The sequence below is a fragment of the Protopterus annectens genome, chromosome 1.part0, assembly GCF_019279795.1.
Source record: "Protopterus annectens isolate FY-2018-M chromosome 1.part0, PAN1.0, whole genome shotgun sequence".
In the NCBI taxonomy this organism is placed as follows: domain Eukaryota; kingdom Metazoa; phylum Chordata; order Ceratodontiformes; family Protopteridae; genus Protopterus; species Protopterus annectens.
Genome location: NC_056725.1, coordinates 1,467,099,105 through 1,467,119,892, shown reverse-complemented (window position 1 = coordinate 1,467,119,892; position 20,788 = coordinate 1,467,099,105).

Below are 20,788 nucleotides of genomic sequence, written 5' to 3'. Positions count from 1 at the left end.
AAGAGGAAATAAGTGGAGATGAAAAGGACTGGCGTGGAGTCCCACAGGGTTCAGTCCTGGGTCCTCTCCTGTTTGGTATCTTTTTTTGTTGTTGTTGTTGTGTCTTTCGGCTTTTCCCGGTTAGGGGTCACCACAGTGGAACTCCGGTCCACTAATGACTGGTAGTTGATTTTTATGTGCCGAGTTACCAGCCGTGATGCACAATCTTCAACAAAGGTACACCCATTAACTGAAATTCAGTTTAACAAGAAGGAACTCTGGCTGACAAAGTTCGCAGACAATTGCAAGTTAGGAGCTATTATTAACTCCCTAAGTGATGCTGACATCCTACAGAAAGGCCTCACTAAGACTAACGACTGGTGTCAGAACCATGGCCTTAAGCTCAGTACCAAAAAATGTGTCATCATCCCCTTTGGGAAAAACCCAGTTCCCTTGAATTACCACACTGATGGTAGTCCACTGAACACAGAAGGCATTATAAGAGATCTGGAAACACAGGTTGACAGTAACCTCTCTTCTGACCACCACATTGCCACTGTGTTCAGAAAGTCCTTCTATGTGGCATATCTCATTACTAAGGGTTTTGCATCCAGGAAGAAAGAGGTCATTGTCTCCTTCTACTCTTCCCTCGTTAGGCCAATCATTGAGTACAATGCCCCATTTGGCATGTACCTCACTAGACACCTGCAACAACTGGAGAGGTCATAAAAGTACCTCAAAAAGAGGATCCTAAGCCTTAAACACTTGTCCTACATGGAAAGACTCAAAAAAACTCCAACTATTCTCTGCCTCATATCGCCTACTTAGAGGTGATCTCTGTTTGACTTTCAAAGCCATGTTTGACCCAGCCCTGTTGAAATGCTACATCTGAAGAAATCCCACTGTACCACACACTCCAGAGACCTCAACCTCATTACCACAATCAACAGAACATGCTGGAGGGACAGGTTCATAACCCAGAGACTACCCATGCTATGGAATAGACTTCCCATACATGGCAAACAGAGCACCTCACTGGCCCTCATCAAGTGAAATCTTGATGAGAGGATGGGAAATAGAAAATTCACCCCGAGGATCACTCCAGTGACTCTACTTGACAGAGGCACTGGGAACTAAGGTCGGGTGGCACAATGCCAGGGTAATCCTATGGGCTAGGCTTGTAAAGGCTCCAGGGCCATTAGCCTAATACACACCTATGAACCTATGAACACTCCTAGATATGGGCAGTCATTGCTAACTAAGATTTTGTGTTTAATCTAGATCCTTTATATTTGGTTTCTCCAGTATTATATTAGGTACATCTGGCTAGGCTTCTAAAGACCTTTGGGTCAATAGCCTAGTAACCACCCATGAACCTATCAAGTAACAAGAGTATTCTTGCTTTCAGTCATCTAATTTTTAGAGATCATAATGTTACTTGTGTGTTGGCACACTCTCAGACAGCACTGCATTTTTTTTCAGGATAACTGTTGCCATATCCCTAAGAATTTGGTGGGCAGAGGTACTTAGGAGGAAGCAAGCTCAGCAGCAGGTGGCCAAGAGTAATTACATGTAGACATTACTTTGGCATTACAGAGCTGGAGTTCTTCCTGGATATACAAACAGAAGGCAAAGGAGGTATTCTCAACTCAGACAGGACAACATATGTCTAGTTCAGGCAGGCAGTAATTGGCAAAAAGGGTGCAGTGAAGAATAACTGGACATTTTACACTACGTTTCTTTCACAGTGGGCTCAATTCAAGAGAGTGACACTGGAAACAGCACCAACACCAGTGTGGATACAAAGTAATTCAAATTATCAGTGGGTATATGAGAATAACAGCTAATAAACACCATCAGCACAGGTAATTAGGTGGCTTACACAAGGGAACTATACCAGTTTAGAGACAATAGGAAGATGCAAGGTTGTGCAGTTCTATGGCTCATTGCAGTAAAACAATGGAGGCACACACCATGCTACTGTTGGCTAATTAAAACAAGCTGAAGGCAGCATTACACCTGGAAAGCTATCAGCTAGCTGCAGAAAGGAATGGGGAGGTAGTGAAAGCCTTATGGGACAAACTCCAAAATATATGTAATCAGTAATACAACAGATTGTTTTTCATAGCGAGTTGTTTATCAGCCCTGTGTGGAGCAATTAGCTGGTCAAATTAAGAATATTCTAATGATAAATATGAGCAACCTATGACTAATCAATAGGTGAAGAACCAGTGGTTGGCTCCATCCTCAGGGGCCACATAATGGAATGTAGTACAATGCCTACAGCATTGCCAAACACTGTGCCTACAATGCAGAAGCCCACTCACACAGTTTCATCAGAGACTGGTACTTAAAAAGAAGCAGTTTTCTGCAGTGAGAAGGGTACCCTGCTTACCTAGCTTCAGGTTAGATCTGTACTGAAGAAAACAGTGGAGTGATAAAGCTTGCACCACAAAAATACAACACATACTCAGTTAGATTCCATGCTCATTTAGCATAGTGGCAGCTTCTCATATGAAGTGGGCAAGGACATCATGGGAGAACATAAAGAAATTAGGAAGATGGAAATACAACGCTTATGAAACTTAGCTGAAAAATAACCTCTTCTACCACATCTAACATGGTTGTCTTTTATTGCAGAACCTGGGGGTAACCTGTAAGACATACATTGCACCTTCCAACATTAACCTTTGTTGACTGGAGCTTCCTGCATGTTTGATCACCTGGTACTTTGCTGTTGCTCTTCCATATGAATGGAAACACCTGTCTTGTATATCACCTCCTGGAACATGCTGACATTACCTGTGATGTATTATGGTACCTAAGGTATAACACATAAAATGTGTGTTAAAGACAAAATTATTTACACTGAGGCTACACAGTTTGCTGAGCTGTACAACCTTCCACAATCCTTACTGTTGCTTACTATTCATGGTGATACTAACATCAAGGGTTCAAATGGCATTTTTGATATGTGCAGTTCTTGCTCTGTATGCCATTCTTCAGCAGCCAGAGTGTTGTCCATCAGTAGGGTACATGGCCCATTTCACCCTGCTTGACTTCTTACAGCTATGCAAAACACACACCACCATGAACACCCACAACAAAGACTGTAATCTCTTATAGACACAGAAATAGAACATGGCTGGCGCAAAAGATTTCCACCCAAAAAAATCCTATAATTACTGAATAGACTTCCTATGCATATCAAGCAATACTACACATGGTCTGTATTCAGTAATATTCTGAATGAATAGCCAGGAAATCATAAATCTTCTTTGGGATATATAGCAAGTTGCTACTTGACCATGGAGCTTAACTCACTCAGCAGTGCTCAGGGTTAGCTGGCTGTGCTTCTCAATGGTCTTTTGAACTGCATGCCTAGTATATACCTATGACCTTATCAGCCTAATATATAACAAGTATCTTACACATGAGCATGCTGCATATAGAATATATATGCAGACAAATACATCAGTTTATTGATGAATGTATTTCTAGAATCCATCTCTCTTGAATGTCATTACAGCATAGTTTAGTTTACACACTGTACTATTTTTCCTTTTGGAATATCCCCCACTGTGTTTTTTTGTCCTGTAAGGGTACCAACTATATACATACACATAACAAGGTGCCTGTAAACAAGAATTTAACTGTTTACTTTAAGAAGTAAAGAAAACAACAAATAGATGTGTGTTGTCCTCTCCAAAGTACCACAAATGAAACTGTGTTGTACTCTCCAAAGTATCATGAATGAAACTGCGTTGTACTCTCCAAAGTACCATGAATGAAACTGCGCTGTACTCTCCAAAGTACCATGAATGAAACTGTGCTGTACTCTCCAAAGTACCATGAATGAAACTGCATTGTACTCTCCAAAGTACCATGAATGAAACTGTGCTGTACTCTCCAAAGTACCACCAATTAAACTGTGTTGTACTCTCCAAAGTACCATGAATGAAACTGCTCTGTACTCTCCAAAGTACCATGAATGAAACTGTGCTGTACTCTCCAAAGTACCATGAATGAAACTGTGCTGTACTCTCCAAAGTACCATGAATGAAACTGTGTTGTACTCTCCAAAGTACCATGAATGAAACTGTGTTGTACTCTCCAAAGTACCATGAATGAAACTGCGCTGTACTCTCCAAAGTACCATGAATGAAACTGTGCTGTACTCTCCAAAGTACCACAAATTAAACTGTGTTGTATTCTCCAAAGTACCATGAATGAAACTATGTTGTACTCTCCAAAGTACCATGAATGAAACTGTGCTGTACTCTCCAAAGTACCATGAATGAAACTGCGCTGTACTCTCCAAAGTACCATGAATGAAACTGCGTTGTACTCTCCAAAGTACCATGAATGAAACTTACCCTCTGTTTCAAATCATGTAATTCATTCCCCTTACTTCTTTATTCAACTGTTTGTTTATCTACCTGTTTACTTATTAATTAAGCAATAACCAATGACGTGGTGTGGTATATTGAAGATTTATCCATGGTTGGCATGGTTTAATCATGAGGGCGAAGCCCGAGTGATTAAATAAAGCCAACTGTGGGTAAATTTCAATATACCACAACCACGGAGTCAGTTATTACTATTATACAATGACATTATTTAATAAAAAAAATACTTTTCTTAAATAATGTCTTTGTATAACGGCACATTACTGTCCTTCCGTGACTGGTGGTATACTACTTCTTGTGTTGCTGTACTGCACATGCGTATGGGACATGCGTTCCTACACATACCCAGTACATCAATGGTTTGAAACAGAAGCAATGGAGAAAAGAAAGTCTCTGTTGCTCCATTTTTTTTATTTTATTAAAAAAAAAAAAATGGACACTTTATACCAACGGAAAAAAGTTTGGGCGACCGGACCTTTTTCCATTGGTATATTGTGGGATTAGCAAAGGGCACGCTGGCTAATCAGCATTCACGTTTTGGAATATTAATGGGGAGTCATTGTATAATTTCAGTTTGATAACCGTGTAATTGGGAGGTAGACAGACCCTTTTGAATAACAACTTGAGCTCCATGGTGCAAGACAGAAACAGAAATTTTTAAATAGAATAAAGAATTATACCACTTTCTGAAAGAAAGTCAAACAGTTTGGCAAAATGCAGAAGTGGAATTCAAGCAAGATAATAGTTGAAGAAATATAAGAAATGGAAATGAGGTCACACTATAACTACCAGTTTGCATGTAAGAATGGCATTATTGCTCACACCTGAAATATTTGTATGTATGTACATATGTAAAATGTATAAATATAAATAAGCTGTTTAATATAGTGGCTAGGTCAAGCATAGACGGATCTCTCCATTTTTTATTTTTTTTTTTAGTTTTATGTGCAATGGTGTTCTTTAAACTAATGAATGTGTATTACAGATGTCTTGCATTGTTGTGATTCATAGGCAAATTCTCTCTTTGCAACAAAATATCACAATTGCTTTTATTTGAAATTTACACTGTTTGAATGTAAACCTGTTAAATTTTATCTTTCTGTGCCTAGATATGATAATTATATAACAGTCAATTAAACAAAACCATGACCTCACGTGGAACCTGAGTGTCTGTTTGCTTGTTTATTTTGTGAAATAAATGACACTACAATTTCACATGGAATATATGTGTCTCTTTACTTATTTATGTATGTACAAAGTTGTACTGGCTAGTTCTATTTAGAAACAAAAAGTCTGTCTAGTGTATAGGAATATACATGCAATAAAAGCCATTAAGTTCTTGTGATTTCATGACATTTCAGTTATAACTGAAAGCATACCTCTAGTGCAGAGAGAAAAGCCTTGCCAGAAACATTTAATAGGCTAAAGTAGTTACCAAAGTCTAAGATAAAAGAGTAAAGGACAATGATTTTACTCAAAAGTGTTACACGACAGTAATAAAGTACAAGCAGAAGACAGAGTCCATATGATTCGAAGATGACTAGTTACTCCCCAGGAAATACCCTCTACCACTTAGCTTCCCACTGTTACTAAAGCACTTCACTCTCCAGAGCTAATCACACAACAGCAATGAGCCTTGATAATATCCAGGGATGCCTCCATTTTAGTTTGAAAATTGACCCCTCGGGCCCACTTTAATGTCTATTCAGCCACATCCTCCAGCCAGGCTTCATCTTTAGGAAATGCAGGACCGGTCATCCCTCTATATAAAGGTGGACCATCAAAAGACCCAGGAAACTACAGACACATAAATTGGACTAGTATAATATACAAGGCCATGGAAAAAGTTATAATGGCTCTAATGACTACATAGGAAATCTTCAAACACTGGACCCATCCTAGTTTGGGTTTGTCAAGGGTAGATCACACCTACTAAACCCAGTGCACTACCTTGAGAAGACCACTTGAGCCATGGAAGATGGACAAAAAAAGTGCATGCTGCCTACCTCGACCTGGTAAAGGCATTCAACTTAGGTATTAGAAACTCAACAATTTAGACAGAAATCCCTGCGTAACCCGATGGATAGACAAATGGCTCATGGATAGGACACATGAAGTTAGGGTGGGGAAATCCACCCCCACCAATAGGCCTGTCACTAGAGTGGTGTTCCACAGGACTCAGCACTTGCACCTCTCCTGTTTGGAATATACTTCTCTGAAGTCATAGCGAATATAGAGGAATGTAAGAAGGATCAGATTAGAAGAAAAAATGTGGAAAAGCCATAAATATAGTAAGTATAGAGATCTCATGGAACAACCTCATGTTGATAGGGATTTGACACAGGAATGGATAAGGGGACACAATTTGAAACCAAAGGATGAAAGGTCAATAACAGCAGCCCATGATAGTGGACTACATACACATAAGTCCATGAAGATGTGGGAGAGGCAGACACATGTAGGATCTGTAAAAAAAGAATTGCAATGAGCCTCAGACCTTGTTACTGGGTGTGACACACTTAAAACAGAGGGCCTATACAACAGTAGACACAACAGTGTGGCACGATTGTTGCACTAAAGATTGTTCAAACACCACAATACAGAAGTAGTTGAGATGCATTGGGAACATGAACCACAAAGTATTAAAGAGAATGATGTAGTGTACATCAGATTGGATCACCCATTACCAACAATCCAAAAAAGTAGGTGTGAGAACACTAGATATAGAAGTTTATGAAAAATACACTAAAGTAGCACTGATCATTGAAACTGCTACACATTGCCACTACAGTGTCTTACATAAAGCAAGACACAAAGTCATAAAATATCAAGATTTGGAGGCAGAAACAAGAGCGATGTGGATGAAAATTGCCCAGACAGTTCCAACAGCAGTAGTAGCAGCAATGGGGCGTATAAAAAAAGAAAAAAACAACTGCAGTCATTTTTAGATATGCTACCCATAAATGTAACTCTGTATGGATTGCAGGAATGAATTCTGGGCCCGTTGTTGGTGCTATGAAGAACACTTTTGGATAACAAAGATTGAAGCAATACTAATTTCATGAACTTTAGCCAAACCTCGACTTAGGCATGGGGTCCATTCCCATAACGGTATTAAAAACCTAAAAGATTTTGAGAAATTACACCATACATCTGACACATCCACTTAAATGGCATGTTTATAAAACATCATGCACTTGTACAAGTTTAACCCAGACATATGCATTACTACCCTATTATCTTTTAACTGGAATATCCAAAATATCCTACCCTTACAAGATCATTTAAATGAATTCAATGCAACTTTCTAAATAGCCCTACAACTCCTGGAAGGAAGAGAGTAAAAACAAATAATGCAATCTGGCTATCCAAAAAGAGTAGAATGCAAATGCAGGAAAGTAAAAGTGGAATGAAAGGTAGAAATACAAAATATCACAGTATCTCAAACTTCCAAATGCTCCACATCTATAGTAAAAAGCAAATAAATGAAGGCAAAACACTACACTAGAACAACATGCTGAACAGTAGGTAACACATCCCTAAAAAGATTCCAGTCATCTGTTAAAGAACTCTTGCAACATGGTCAAAATTTCAACCCTAATCCCTCCCCCAAAAAGTCATCAAACATACCTGCAATAGAATTAATATCTTATTTCATAGATAGCATAGTATTCTTAAACAAGGATTCACACATTTAATCCCATCCCTGCCCTAGCCATATATGATTGCATCTTCTTTCATCTTCATACCAATGCTCTTATCTGATATATAACAACTCAAACCATGCTCAGCTTCAGCTGATGACCTTCCAAGTGAGTACCTTAAAATAGCACTCAGTAGCATTGCCCGTCTTTATTTATTTATTTATTTTACATTTGTTAACCGGGATGGTCCGACTGGATACATGTCCATTTTCAGCGGAGTCCCAGGGAGAAAAGCTCCAAATTACATATACAAATTAGAAATACTAGGAACATTGCACTTAGCTTATAGGCATTACAAAATACATAGTGCAATAATTGAGGTTATAGACATACAAGCTGTTTGCAGACATAGTAAATACAACCATCCATAAGGCCTGGGGCATACATTTCAATTCAAGTAATTGGCATTGATAACATATTACCTTGGGTTTAAGATATTTTATTTACACAAACAATACCTTGAGTAGCTATTGTGAAGGATCTCCCTGGTTAGATGAAGAGGGATGGACAGGCAAGGACATTTATTAAAAGTGAGGTGGAGGGATGTGTGGGGTATTAGTCGGGGTTGGTACAGGGATGTGTGATTTGAGGTGGCTTTTAAGTTTGTATTTAAATATCCTTGGTGAAGACTCTAAGGTAAGGTCAGCTGGTAGTGAGTTCCAGTTTTTACCGACAGAGTTGGCGAAGAGGGAGTCGCCTGCAGCATGGTTGGATTTGATTGTAAGTACTAGGAGTTTGGTGGATGAGTGGAGTGTTCGATTGTTGCTGTAGGGGCAGATTATGTTTCTTAGGGCTGGAGTAGTGTCCGGATGGTGGAGCATTTTATGGGCAACTTTGAGCTGGTTGAGCTGTAGGAGGTGGGGCAGTTCCAGCCAGCCCAGGAGATTCAGGTTCTGGCAGTGGTGGGTATGGTAGGGTGTGCCAGTTGCAAATCTAGCAATGTGGTTATAACATGATGACAATTTATTAAGATCGGTTTTGCTCAGGTGGGAAAAGAGAGGGGAGGCATAAAGAAGGGTAGATAGAAGATGGGAGTAGGATATTGCAATTCTTGCCTGCGGGGTGAGGAATGATTTGATCCTATAGAGACTACTGAATTTTTTATTGATAGTTTTTATAGTTTGATTAATGTGAACATCAAACCTGAGGTTGTTGTCAATCGTGACACCCACCAGCTTAGTTTGGGTTGCTGGGGAGATGATGGTATCATTATTAGCTGTTATGTTAACAGTGGTGAGGTGGTCCTATTCATTGGGGTGAAGAGAAATAACTTAGTTTTGTTGGGATTTAGTATTAGACATTGGTTTAATAGCCAGTTTTCAACCTTGTTGAAGGTGCTTTGGGTTATTGTGGTAAGATTTGCTGGGGTGGTGGCAGAGCAGATCAAGGTCGAGTCATCTGCATATTGAATGCAGGTAGCCTCTGGAATGACTGTGCTAAGTTCATTTATAAAGATGGAGAAAAGAAGGGGGCCTAGTATTGAGCCCTGGGAGACTCCAAGCCTGATGGGGAGGTGTGAGGAGAGTTTACCCTGCCACAGTACTGCCTGTTGCCTGCCTTGTAGGTAGGAATCAAACCATTGGACGGTCTGTTTATTTAAGTTGTAGTCCTCCAAGTTGTTCATTAGCATTTTGTGATCCACCATGTCAAAGGCCTTGGATAGGTCTAGAAAGAGAACAGAGGTAAGTTTGTTATTGTTACGGTTGAGGTTTATAGTGTTTGAGAAAGAGAGGAGCTCTGTTGTGATGCTGTGATTAGGCCTAAAGCCATGTTGCGAGTTGGATAGTAGTTTGCTCTGTGTGAGATATTTCATGAGTTGAATATGAACACACTTCTCCATGATCTTAGCTAGTGGTGACAAAATAGCTATGCGCCTGTAGTTAGACAGTTCAGTGGAACTGCCTCCCTTGTGAAGAGGTATGACATGTGAGATTTTCCATATGTCGGGGATAATGGCTTCTGATATGGTTCGGTTGATAAGGACAGAGATGGGGTATGCAATTGCGTCTGCAGCCTTTTGTAAGTAGTCAGCTGGGAGGAGGTCTGCAGCCAGGGAGGTGGGACTTAGTTTCCTAAGCAGGGTCTTAATGAGTTGAGTGGAGACTGGTTGGAGACTGAAGGGAGTTATGGCTTTGGAATTGGTTATGTTTGGATTTGAACCAGTGGGTGTGAGTTGCTTTGCTAAAGTTTGGATGGTTTCAGTGAAGAAGGTGTTAAAGAAGTTGGCAATGTCTTCTGGGGTTTTTGATTAGTGGCAGATGGGTTTGGGGTGGTGGTTTATCCTGGGTGGAGGAGTCGGTTTATTCCTGTCCAGAATTTCTGAGGTTTAGATTTGTATACTTGTTGTAGGCAGTAGTAGCAGTTCTTTTTATCTATAGTTATAGATTTTTTTCGCATCATTTCTTAGTTGCCTAAATAAGAGTTGGTCAGGTTGGGTTTTAGTTGTCCGGTAGGTGGCTCATGCTTTATTTCTTAATGCAATTTTGGTCCTAGTATCTTTAGTGAGCCAAGGTGCAGCATTGACCTTGGTTCTACTAATCCAACTAGGGGCATGAAGGTCGAGAATAGCCAGGAATATGGCGTTGAAGTAAGTGACTGCTTCATCTAGGGGGAGGCTTTTTAGGGCAGACCAGTTGTATGCCTTTAGTTCATTGTTAAATTTTTGGAGATCAAAGTTTTTGTTGCTTCTTATAGTTCTATAGGTGGGTTGGTGACAATAATTAATCTTAAGCTTGAGTATATATGTGAGGCAGTGATCACTTAGATCATCTGATAAGGTTCCTGCCGTATAGAGATGTGGGGACTTGTTGATGAGTATTCAATCCAGGGTACTGGCTTTGTTTTGTGATTTACTTAGCCTAGTGGGTGAGGTTATGGTTTGGGTAAATCCATGGAGGTTTACATGGGTTGTTGGGGATTGAGAGGAACAGGCATTCCAGTCAATGTTGAAGTCCCCGAGGATTATGGTTTCCTGTGGCTGGTTATTATTGAGCCAGGTTAGGAACTCCTCAAGGGTGTCTGTGTTCTCCCTGGGGGAATGTAGACACAGATAATGTTTATGCTTTTTTGATTGTTAATATGTAGCTTTGTGATAATAATTTTGGCATTATTGAATGGGGGGGGGTTGTAGGGGGTCTAAGGTGACAGATAAGGTGGACTTAGAGTATTTCTACCCCTCCGCCCTTTTTTTGGGTACAATCAAGTCTATGCATGTTGTACCTAGGCGGCAGGACTTCATTGTCAATGTCTTGTCTCAATCCTTATAAATCGGTCAGTGTAGTAATTCTATATTCCCTTTCTTTGGACGCAATCACATATTTTCAATCTATACAAAGTAGGAAATTCAACAGACATCACTAACCTTAGACCTAAAGTGACCTTAGGTTCATGTGCCAATAGCAGGATAATTGCCCTAGTGACCTTAGGTTCTTGTGCGAATAGCAGGCTAATTACCCTGAAGTCAGAATCAAGCTGTGTACTCTTGTGTTTACAAGGTGAAAAAAAATTAACCATCGTGCTAAGCCCACAATCTCTGAAATACTGGCAAAACATGGCTTCCATACCACCCATATAACTAACACTGCACCTTTAACCCTCATAGATACTGTTAATAAAGAGTTAATGACAAACTAGTATCCCCCTTATTTCTATACTGGTTTAAAGCCTTCAACAGAATTTGCCACAGCAAATTTCTGCTTGAAATGTACACATTAGGTTTATCACAGAGCCCTTCTATGGTTCAAGAGTTATTTCTCCAATAGGTATCAGTTAGTAAAATGGCATTCCACCCTCTCTCCATACCTCCCAGTCACCATGAGTGTCCCACAAGGCTCTGTCCTTGGCCTCCTTCTCTTTAACACACCAGCACCCCCCACCGAGTCACACAACACGCTTCCCTACTACAATACACTGATGACTTCACACTCATAAGTGTATCAGATAACTTGGCATACCTCCAAAAAAGTACTCAGGAAGCTGTAACAGACACTGAAACATGGGTTTGTAACTCACAACCCATGCTCACTCCCCCCAATACTACTGTTTTCCCCAGAGCTCTCTCATGAAAAACATTTAAAATCCTCTCACTTAATAATACACCATCTGAAGTCCCTTCTAATACCAAATAATGAGGGAGGATAGTGAATGGTTTTAAGTAATACTGAATAATAATAATAATAGTAATGATAAAAGTGGATGATGACAACTAAGTTTGCAGATGACTGCAAGCTAGGAGCAGTCACTGAATCCTCAAATGACTTGGGCATCCTGCAGGGAGGCTTGTCACAAATAAATAACTGGTGTCAAAATCACGGTCTAAAACTAAATACCCAAAAATCCATTGCTGTATCATTTGGGAAGTCATGTACCCCTGTGAACTACCACACTGACAATACACCCCTAAGACCTGACCCAGTTGTTCCAGATTTGGAAACTTATGTGGACAGCGACTTAAATTTTGACCAACAAGTGTCTATTGCTGTAAGAAAGTCCTTCTATATTGCACAGACTATAAACAAAGGGATTGTGTCTAGATCTAGGGATGTCTTTGACCACCTTTACTCATCCTTGACTGGGCCAGTCATTGCACATAATGTCCCCTTTGGCATGTATGTGTTCAGACACATGCAACAACTGGAGTTAAAACACAAAGATACCTTACTGAAAGGATACAAGGCCTAAACAACAGGTCCTACATGGACAGACTGAGACCCCTGTCAGTACAGTCAGTATCCTACACACTCCACAGATGTGACCTGTGTCTGGCATAGAAGGCATCCTCTGACCTATTATTAATGGATCTACTGCACATCAGTAAGTCAGATGTCATCATAAATGCTGTGCCTAGCATTTAAACCTCTTATGCAGCATTAATAGAACAGTTTGGAGGGACAGGTATATTTCGCAGAGGATACCACTGATGTGGAACAGATTCCCCATCCACATAAAACAAAGTTCCTCCTTGTCCATTTTCAAGTGCAACCAAGGTATATGGATGGGAAACAGAAAATTTACCCCAGAACTTCCCCATGCACTACAAATGAGCAGATGCAGCTCCTAAATGCTTTATCCCATGCATGGGCCCACTCAAATTATCCATGGTATGATCCCAGTTATTCTCATTGGGGTAATATTTAATTATCAACCTTGGGACAGGTAAGGTCAATCTATAACCTATTGAGAACACAAAAAGGGAAATCAGCTAGATAAAGTGGCCAGCAAGAGCAGGTACTTACCTTACCTCTGAACCTATAATCTTACATTTGAAATGTGCATGCAAAAATGCATATGAAAACTCACCAAAAACCTGGAATGCTTTAGAGATTACAGAAACATTCTCACCAACACAACTAAAGCTACACTCACCACAACTTAGCACCTGCCCTCACTAGTTTATGGAGCACCCGTTCTTACTAACTTCCAGGCAGCACCAAAGTTAAAATATTTAAGAAGTACCTCGCAGGATGTGCAGTAGCAAATCCCATCCTAAACACGCCTCCCTGCTGACAATTCCTGGAATCAGCTGAATATTAATTCCTGGGCCGAAGTACAGACATGAATATTGATGAATGAGTTCTGTGGGCGCGACAACAGCACAGCAGTGGGTTTTTGTTTCTATGTTTTTTTTTTTTTACTTTGACAGAGATGTCACTTTTCATTGATGGAATCAGACACAGGTTACACGACAAAACAGTTTCTCTAAACTGTATTGAGTCTTACAGTATATTGAGTGTTACATTTTACTGGCTGAATATGTTTTAAGAAATGGTAACAGAACCATTGCACAGCACTTGTTCAGAACTTAACTTGTCACCTGTCTTTCAGGCGTCCACCTGTGGAAAAAAGTGAGGGATGTGGGGGGGTGCAGGGGTGCCCCCCCCCTGCAAAAACAAGGAGTGACATTAATAATTACTTCCTGTTAATCACTAACGGCTTCTTGATGGGGTTGGAGCTTGTTTCATGCATGGATATTAAGCAAGTTTCCAGTAACAAAAAAAAACATGATGTGACATGCGAATTGACATGCCTGCCAGTCATTCCGCATTTCCACTCCCATTTTCCCTGTCAATCACTGCTGACAAATGCATACCTGCGCAGGACTAAGTGCGAGGTAGTTCTTTAATATAATGCTGCATCAAAAGCAGACGTTAAGCAATGCTATAACAAAGTGGCTAAATTTGCAGCAAATGCCCCTTTCAAAACCCATTACTGTATAGTACTGAAAGCCTAAATTGGTTAGAATTGGCCCATCAGCTAACATATACAGAGCTTCTTCCCACATACAACATTAGCCAGCAACCATCTGCTTGTCTAACACTAAATAAATACCATTATATACAACTATGCTCGTAATCCATCAGTATGATTCAGTGATGAAAAACCTTTCTGTTCACATCCCTATCAAATCTGCAGGGCATGATCTATATTTACACCATGTTTCTAAGGGCCTGCGCAGGACTATATCCATCAGATCAATACCCTCTTTCCAGTCCTTCAAAACCATTCTGAAATAGTTCTTAGCCAAAATGTGTCTCTTTTTTGGATTTTTCAGGATAACAATATTTCTAAATATGAACAAGTTCCTATTCATACCATACATCTCCTTACTCCCCCTTTTGACTCCCTAACTTTATCTACATATGTAATAACTTATCATTTCCTTGACTTCATATTGCCTGTCAGGTGCCAGGATCTGTCACATAACACACGCACTCAGGTCCCTCAACAACAAGTTTAAATATGACTCTGTCATTGTAAATGTGGGTGTGAATGACATGAGACGTACCTCCATGGACTATATGAAAAGAGACATGGAGGAGCTCTTGGATTATATAGCCCAGGCAGGTATGACCCTAGCCCTGAGCAGTATCCTACCATCACACAGAATGATACCACTGTACAAGCAGAAAATGATTGATTTTAACAAGTTTCTGGTGTCATTCTAAGGGGATCCAGTATCTGTCTTTCTGGGATGACATGATTGACAGACCTCGATGCTTTGCCAGAGATGGCCTGCATCTGTCACCCCTGGGCTTCCATGTACTGGCCAAGGCTCTTGCCACCCCTATAGTGCCTTTTTTAGGTGGTGTTCCAAAGACCAAATTACCACCGTAACAGCTACAAACAAATGCAATCTGAGGGTCATGCTGCTCAATGCTGGAAGTCTAAATTTCAAAATGCACTCGCTCGAAGCACTCCTTAAAATGGAGAACATCGACATTTGTGCTGTAACAGAGACCTGGTTCAAGGCAGCAGAAAACACCTCTGCACTACCAGACTTTAACTCATTCCACACCTTTCGGCCCCAGAACTTGGACTGAAGCTCCAAAGGCGGTAGTGCTTCCATATTCATATAGGATGCACAAACCTCCAGACTGGTAGCCCAATATAACGCATCAGAGATACTTCAGGTGCAGCTAACATTGGGTAAGACAGAGATTCACATTGTAGCCTGCTATAGGCCCCCAACCATGTCCCAAGACTCACACTCCATGTCCCTAAGCACCCTGGAGAATATTAGGGTCCAACCTAACACTCTCATACTGGGTGACTTCAACTACCCCTCCATTAACTGGGAAAACCACTCATGTACCAATACACTTGCCCAACGTTTCCTAAAGTTCATTAATTCCAATGCCCTGGACCTGCTCGTTCTTAACCCCACTAGAGGTAGCAAGATCCTTGACCTGGTCATTATTAAAATGTGCGACCATTGCTCTACACCAGTAGTCAGCTGCTCTCTGGTTAGATCCAACCACAAACTAATCACCTTGGAACCCCCCCCCCCCCCACAAAGGTAACCACCATGAAAAACTTCTCAAAACTAACTTTGGGCTCCTAAAACAGAGGTGGTTAACTTCACGGCACCCATGCAAATGGAGAATAGTTGCATGACCGTCAAATCATACACCAATTCACTGTACGAACATGTACACAAATGCATGGATCTCGCCATACCCAATAGATTCAAGATACTCTCCTCCAAAAAAAAGAAAGTCAATCTGGTGGTTGCCTGCCATAAACAAACTCTACAACAGAAGGAGGAAACTGATGCACTACACAGTAAAGCTCATTGACAGCTTATAGTCTTAATCTTCTGGAGTAAACTGACAGATAATGATATTATACCTTGGCTAACTTCTCTTGATGTGTTGAGTGGCAATCTTAGGTAGAGAATGTTCATGGGACTCTCAGTTTAAAACCTTGAAAGCCATCAAAACCATCAAAGGTGACAAAAATCACTTCTATAGAGTATCAAATGATGGTTTACAGATATTTGAAAGTGGCATTCTGCCAAGTTCATTGATCTTTGATTCCTCTGAAGCTAAGTATATAACTTCAATTTTTTTTTGGGTTGTGAATGATACCGATATTCAGTATGTCTGTACTGACCTAGTATTACATCAGACATAAAAAAGTAAGAATTTCTCCATAAACTACATTATTTTTACTCAGCAGAAATATACTTGTTCTAACAAATACATGCACCATGAAATACACTTTGTATGAAAATGAAGTTATGTATTGTTATTAAGTGAGAACGTGGCAACATTTCAAGCCACCTTAAACCCTGAAAACACTTCTGCCTAAACAGAACTGTTCACAGAAACCCTACATATGCATGTTAATAGCTACCTAGAGGCAGCTGTACCCACCAGGAACAAGTACAGAACTCACTCAAAAACAAGGCACCCTGGTGGAATCACAAAATCAATCGGCCTTATAACAGGAGGAAGAAAATCATAGCAAAAATTAGGAGGTGCAGTACCCAGCAGGATAAAAGCACTCTTGTCAAACTAAACAAACAACTCAGAGGACAAATAAAGTCTACCAAAGCCAAATTTGAGGTAAGTTTGGCCTCCCAGGCCAAGGACAACCACAAAACATTCTTTACTATGTCTGCAACCGCAAAAGCAATGCACAATTGTGTGCAGAGCTCATTGTAAATGGAGCCACCTATATTGAGCCAGAAGATACAGCAAACCTCCTGGCTGATAAATTCAGCTCCAACTTTACCCCTATCTCCCCCTTGACCTTTCCTTAGGAAATATCATCAAGTATAACTCCCCCTACTATCACTAAGGAACAAGTCTTTAATGCTCTCTCTCTAAGACCAAGAGCACTGCATCAATGGGCCCAGACAATATCCCTGGATGCCTTCTAAGTAGCATGAAACATGATATATCATGGCCTTTGGAATAACTATTTAGCTGTAGCCAACAAACAGGCTTCGTGTCTCATGAATGGAAAAAGGCAACAATCATCCGTCTGCACAAAGGTGGGCCATCTATAGACTCTGGAAACTATAGACTCATAAGTCTCATTACTCTTATATGTAAAGCCATGGAAAGAATATATCATGGAGATAATCAACAGAAATTTAGTAAACCTCCAGACACTAGACCCAACCCAAATTACTTTCATCAAGGGCAGATAATGCCTACTCTCACCTGGTATACTTCTTCCAGAAGGTCAACAAAGCAATGGATGAGGGAAAAGTCATTCACACTGCCTACCTTGACCTGGCCATAGGCATTTGACACAATACCCTACTCGGGTAGTGCTGACAAACTCAAGAGGTTAGGTACAAATCCTTATGTCACCCAGTGGATAGCCAGCTGATTCAGAGACAGGACTCAGGAAGGTAGAATTGGGGAATCCACCTCTACAAAGATGCCAGTCACAAGTGGAGTCCCTCAGGGATCAGTCCTTGGACCGCTCCTTTTTGGTATTTACTTCTCAGAAGTCAAGGCCAATGTCAGTGGTCTCTGGATGACTAAATTTGCAGATGACTGCAAATTAGGAGCTTTTATTGAATCTCACACTGGCACAAATCTTCTCCAGGAGGGGTTGACAGAGAAAAGCAACTGGTGTCAGAGCCATGGGCTAAAACTAAATGCCAAGAAATGCATAATAGTATCCTTTGGGAAGTCATCCATCCCTGGTAACTATTGTATTGACAACACACCCCTTAGAGTTGACCCAGTTGTCAGGGGCTTAGGGACACACACACAGATAGTAATCTAGCCTTTGATCATCATATGTCTACAGTGGTGAGGAAATCTTTCTATGTTGCACAACTTATAAACAAAGGTATGGCCTCTAAGTCTAAGGTAGTCATTGTTCCACTGTATTCGACATTCATCAAACCTACTATTGAGTACAATGCCCCCTTTGATATGTACCTAACCAGGCATATACAACAACTGGAACATTTAAAGAGGTTCCTCACTAAAAGAATACAGAGCATTAGTAAAATATCCTATGCAGACTGCCTCAAGGCCCTATCTCTGTATTCTGTCTCCTACAGGGTTTTGAGGGGAGATCTATGCCTGGCATACAGGGCATTGTCAGACCTCACTCTGATGGACCTTGTGCATATCCACAAAACAAACAGCACCAGAATTACCCATTCTAAAGACTTAAACCTTGCCTGTGATATAAACAGAACCTGCTGGAGAGATAGGTATGTATCCCAGAGAGTACCCTGTTTGTGGAACAGGCTCACCATCCATTCTGCTCCCTAAACCATTTCAAGTGCAACTTGGACAATTGGATGAGAAACCGGAAATTCATCACTGGTTTGGCACCTATGTCGCCAACAGTCACAGGTAACCTGTAAATGGCTCATCTCCCAGGCCCATACTTACACTTATCAAGGGTATCAGAACTTGTCAGAGATTTGGGATGCACAGCTAGGCTTAAAATAGCCTAGTAAACACCTATGCACATCTTCATATGTAAAATTACCAAATATATTCTCTAGATAAGTATCATGACATATTTTGTTATATATTTTCAAAGCATTTTAGAGGTATGGTCCAATATTGGTAGAGAATATGCTTAAACAGTTATTAGGCTGTCCAGGCTTCCAGAGTTGCAACTCTTCTCTCACAGCTGTGCTGATGTCACCTTAACTGTCATGTCCCCATATATTTGGTATAAAGGTAAAATGCACATCCTTAGCTCATTTCCATATTCACTAAAAAAAGTATTTTCATTAGTCCATACGGGGCAGGCTATATCCAAAGAGTTGAACAATGGGCACCTTTCTTTTTTCTTCTTCTTATTTTTTTACTTAACATTTCTGCCTAGTTTTGTCAAGTAAAAAGTGTGGAATTGCCTTTGTGGCATCTGTCCTGCACAAAGGTGTCTGGTATGACAACCACAGTTAAGCATAGTACACTTGCCAATGATGTCAGGTTTCATTTAAAGATAGCCATAATCATTGTGCCTACTGTTTTCAGTTGGATCACAATGTAAGTGGCTGCTGTATTTGTCCATATTTTAAGCCTAAGACTATTAGGACAAGACAACTGGCTATCCAGGACTACATGAAAAAGAAGAGACTAGTGACCTTTTTTATTAAGCCCACCATGTCATTGGCCTCTAACACTAGTTTCATGAATGCCTACTCTAAAAGGAAAGAAGCAAAGTCCAAGGAGATCAGGGAGTCTCAAAATTCCCTTTGAGCAATACAAAAGGAGCAATTACTCTACTTGAATATAAATTTCAACTGAAACTAAAGCTTATTACTGAAGCCTTAAATCTCAGCCAAACTGGCTCCTAGCAGAGGTTTTCTTACCCAGACCTACTGATATCCAAATAGCAGTGACATATCCCTCCACTTCCTCTCTAGAGAAATTCAAAAGTGCCATTCAAGCAATTTTACATAACAGAAACCACAGCATAAACAATACTTCTAGGAAACCTTAATATTATTCTTCTAAAACATTAACCTTGAGGTCACAGACTTCATTACCAAACAACTTACTCAGCAAGTCAAGCACACCACCAGACCCAAACTTACAACCTCCAACCACTCCCTCCTTCATATCATCACCAACATTCCCAGCACTATCTGCAACATTACAATTCAATCCCATTCAGTCGATTATTACTTCCCCATTAGCTTTTCCATTATAAGCTCTACTCCCAGTACTAGCCCCAAACATATCTCTTTAGATCGAACTCCACTGTCATCATATCCAAATGTAGAACTACACTCACTGCCCTTGAATAGTCACTAATTCTAAATACCACAGATTCAACATTGTTGAACTCCTTTTAAACATAATTTCCTCTCAACAAGATTCCTACTTTTTCTTAATCTCTAGGCTGCTCAATTACAAACCTAATTAGACATCTCATGTTAAAATCTTTCCTCATATTTAGGGATGAATCTTGACAGTCAATGAAATCTAATTACACCCAAGAAAAAAGGCAAAGTGCACCAACCTAAGAAACCCAGCCAAAAAAAAACATGAAAAGACACAAACATCTATTCATAATATATTTGAAAAATTAGTCAAATATAGGCCCTCAAAATTTGGAAAGAAGTCACCTCACTGGGAGTAACCTTCCCACTCACCTGAGACTACTTCCTCTATTTTATCAGCAGAAGATTTCTGCCAACAGTTTAATGACCTCTGCAATTGTTTGAGGAACCCTGACATGAAAGGCATTCTGCCACTTACAGCACATCCTTAATTCTGTTTTACCACCATTATGCAGAATATCCGAAAAAGGGCCATAGTAAAACCACTTCACAAACCAAAAATATCCCACACTCTATTCTCATTATCAATCCATGTCCATCCTTCCAACTTTCTGCAAGATCTTTGAAAAATTGTCTACCTCTACCCCGTAGATACCCTATGGCACTAAATATGACATTCATTTGAACAAGCAACATGG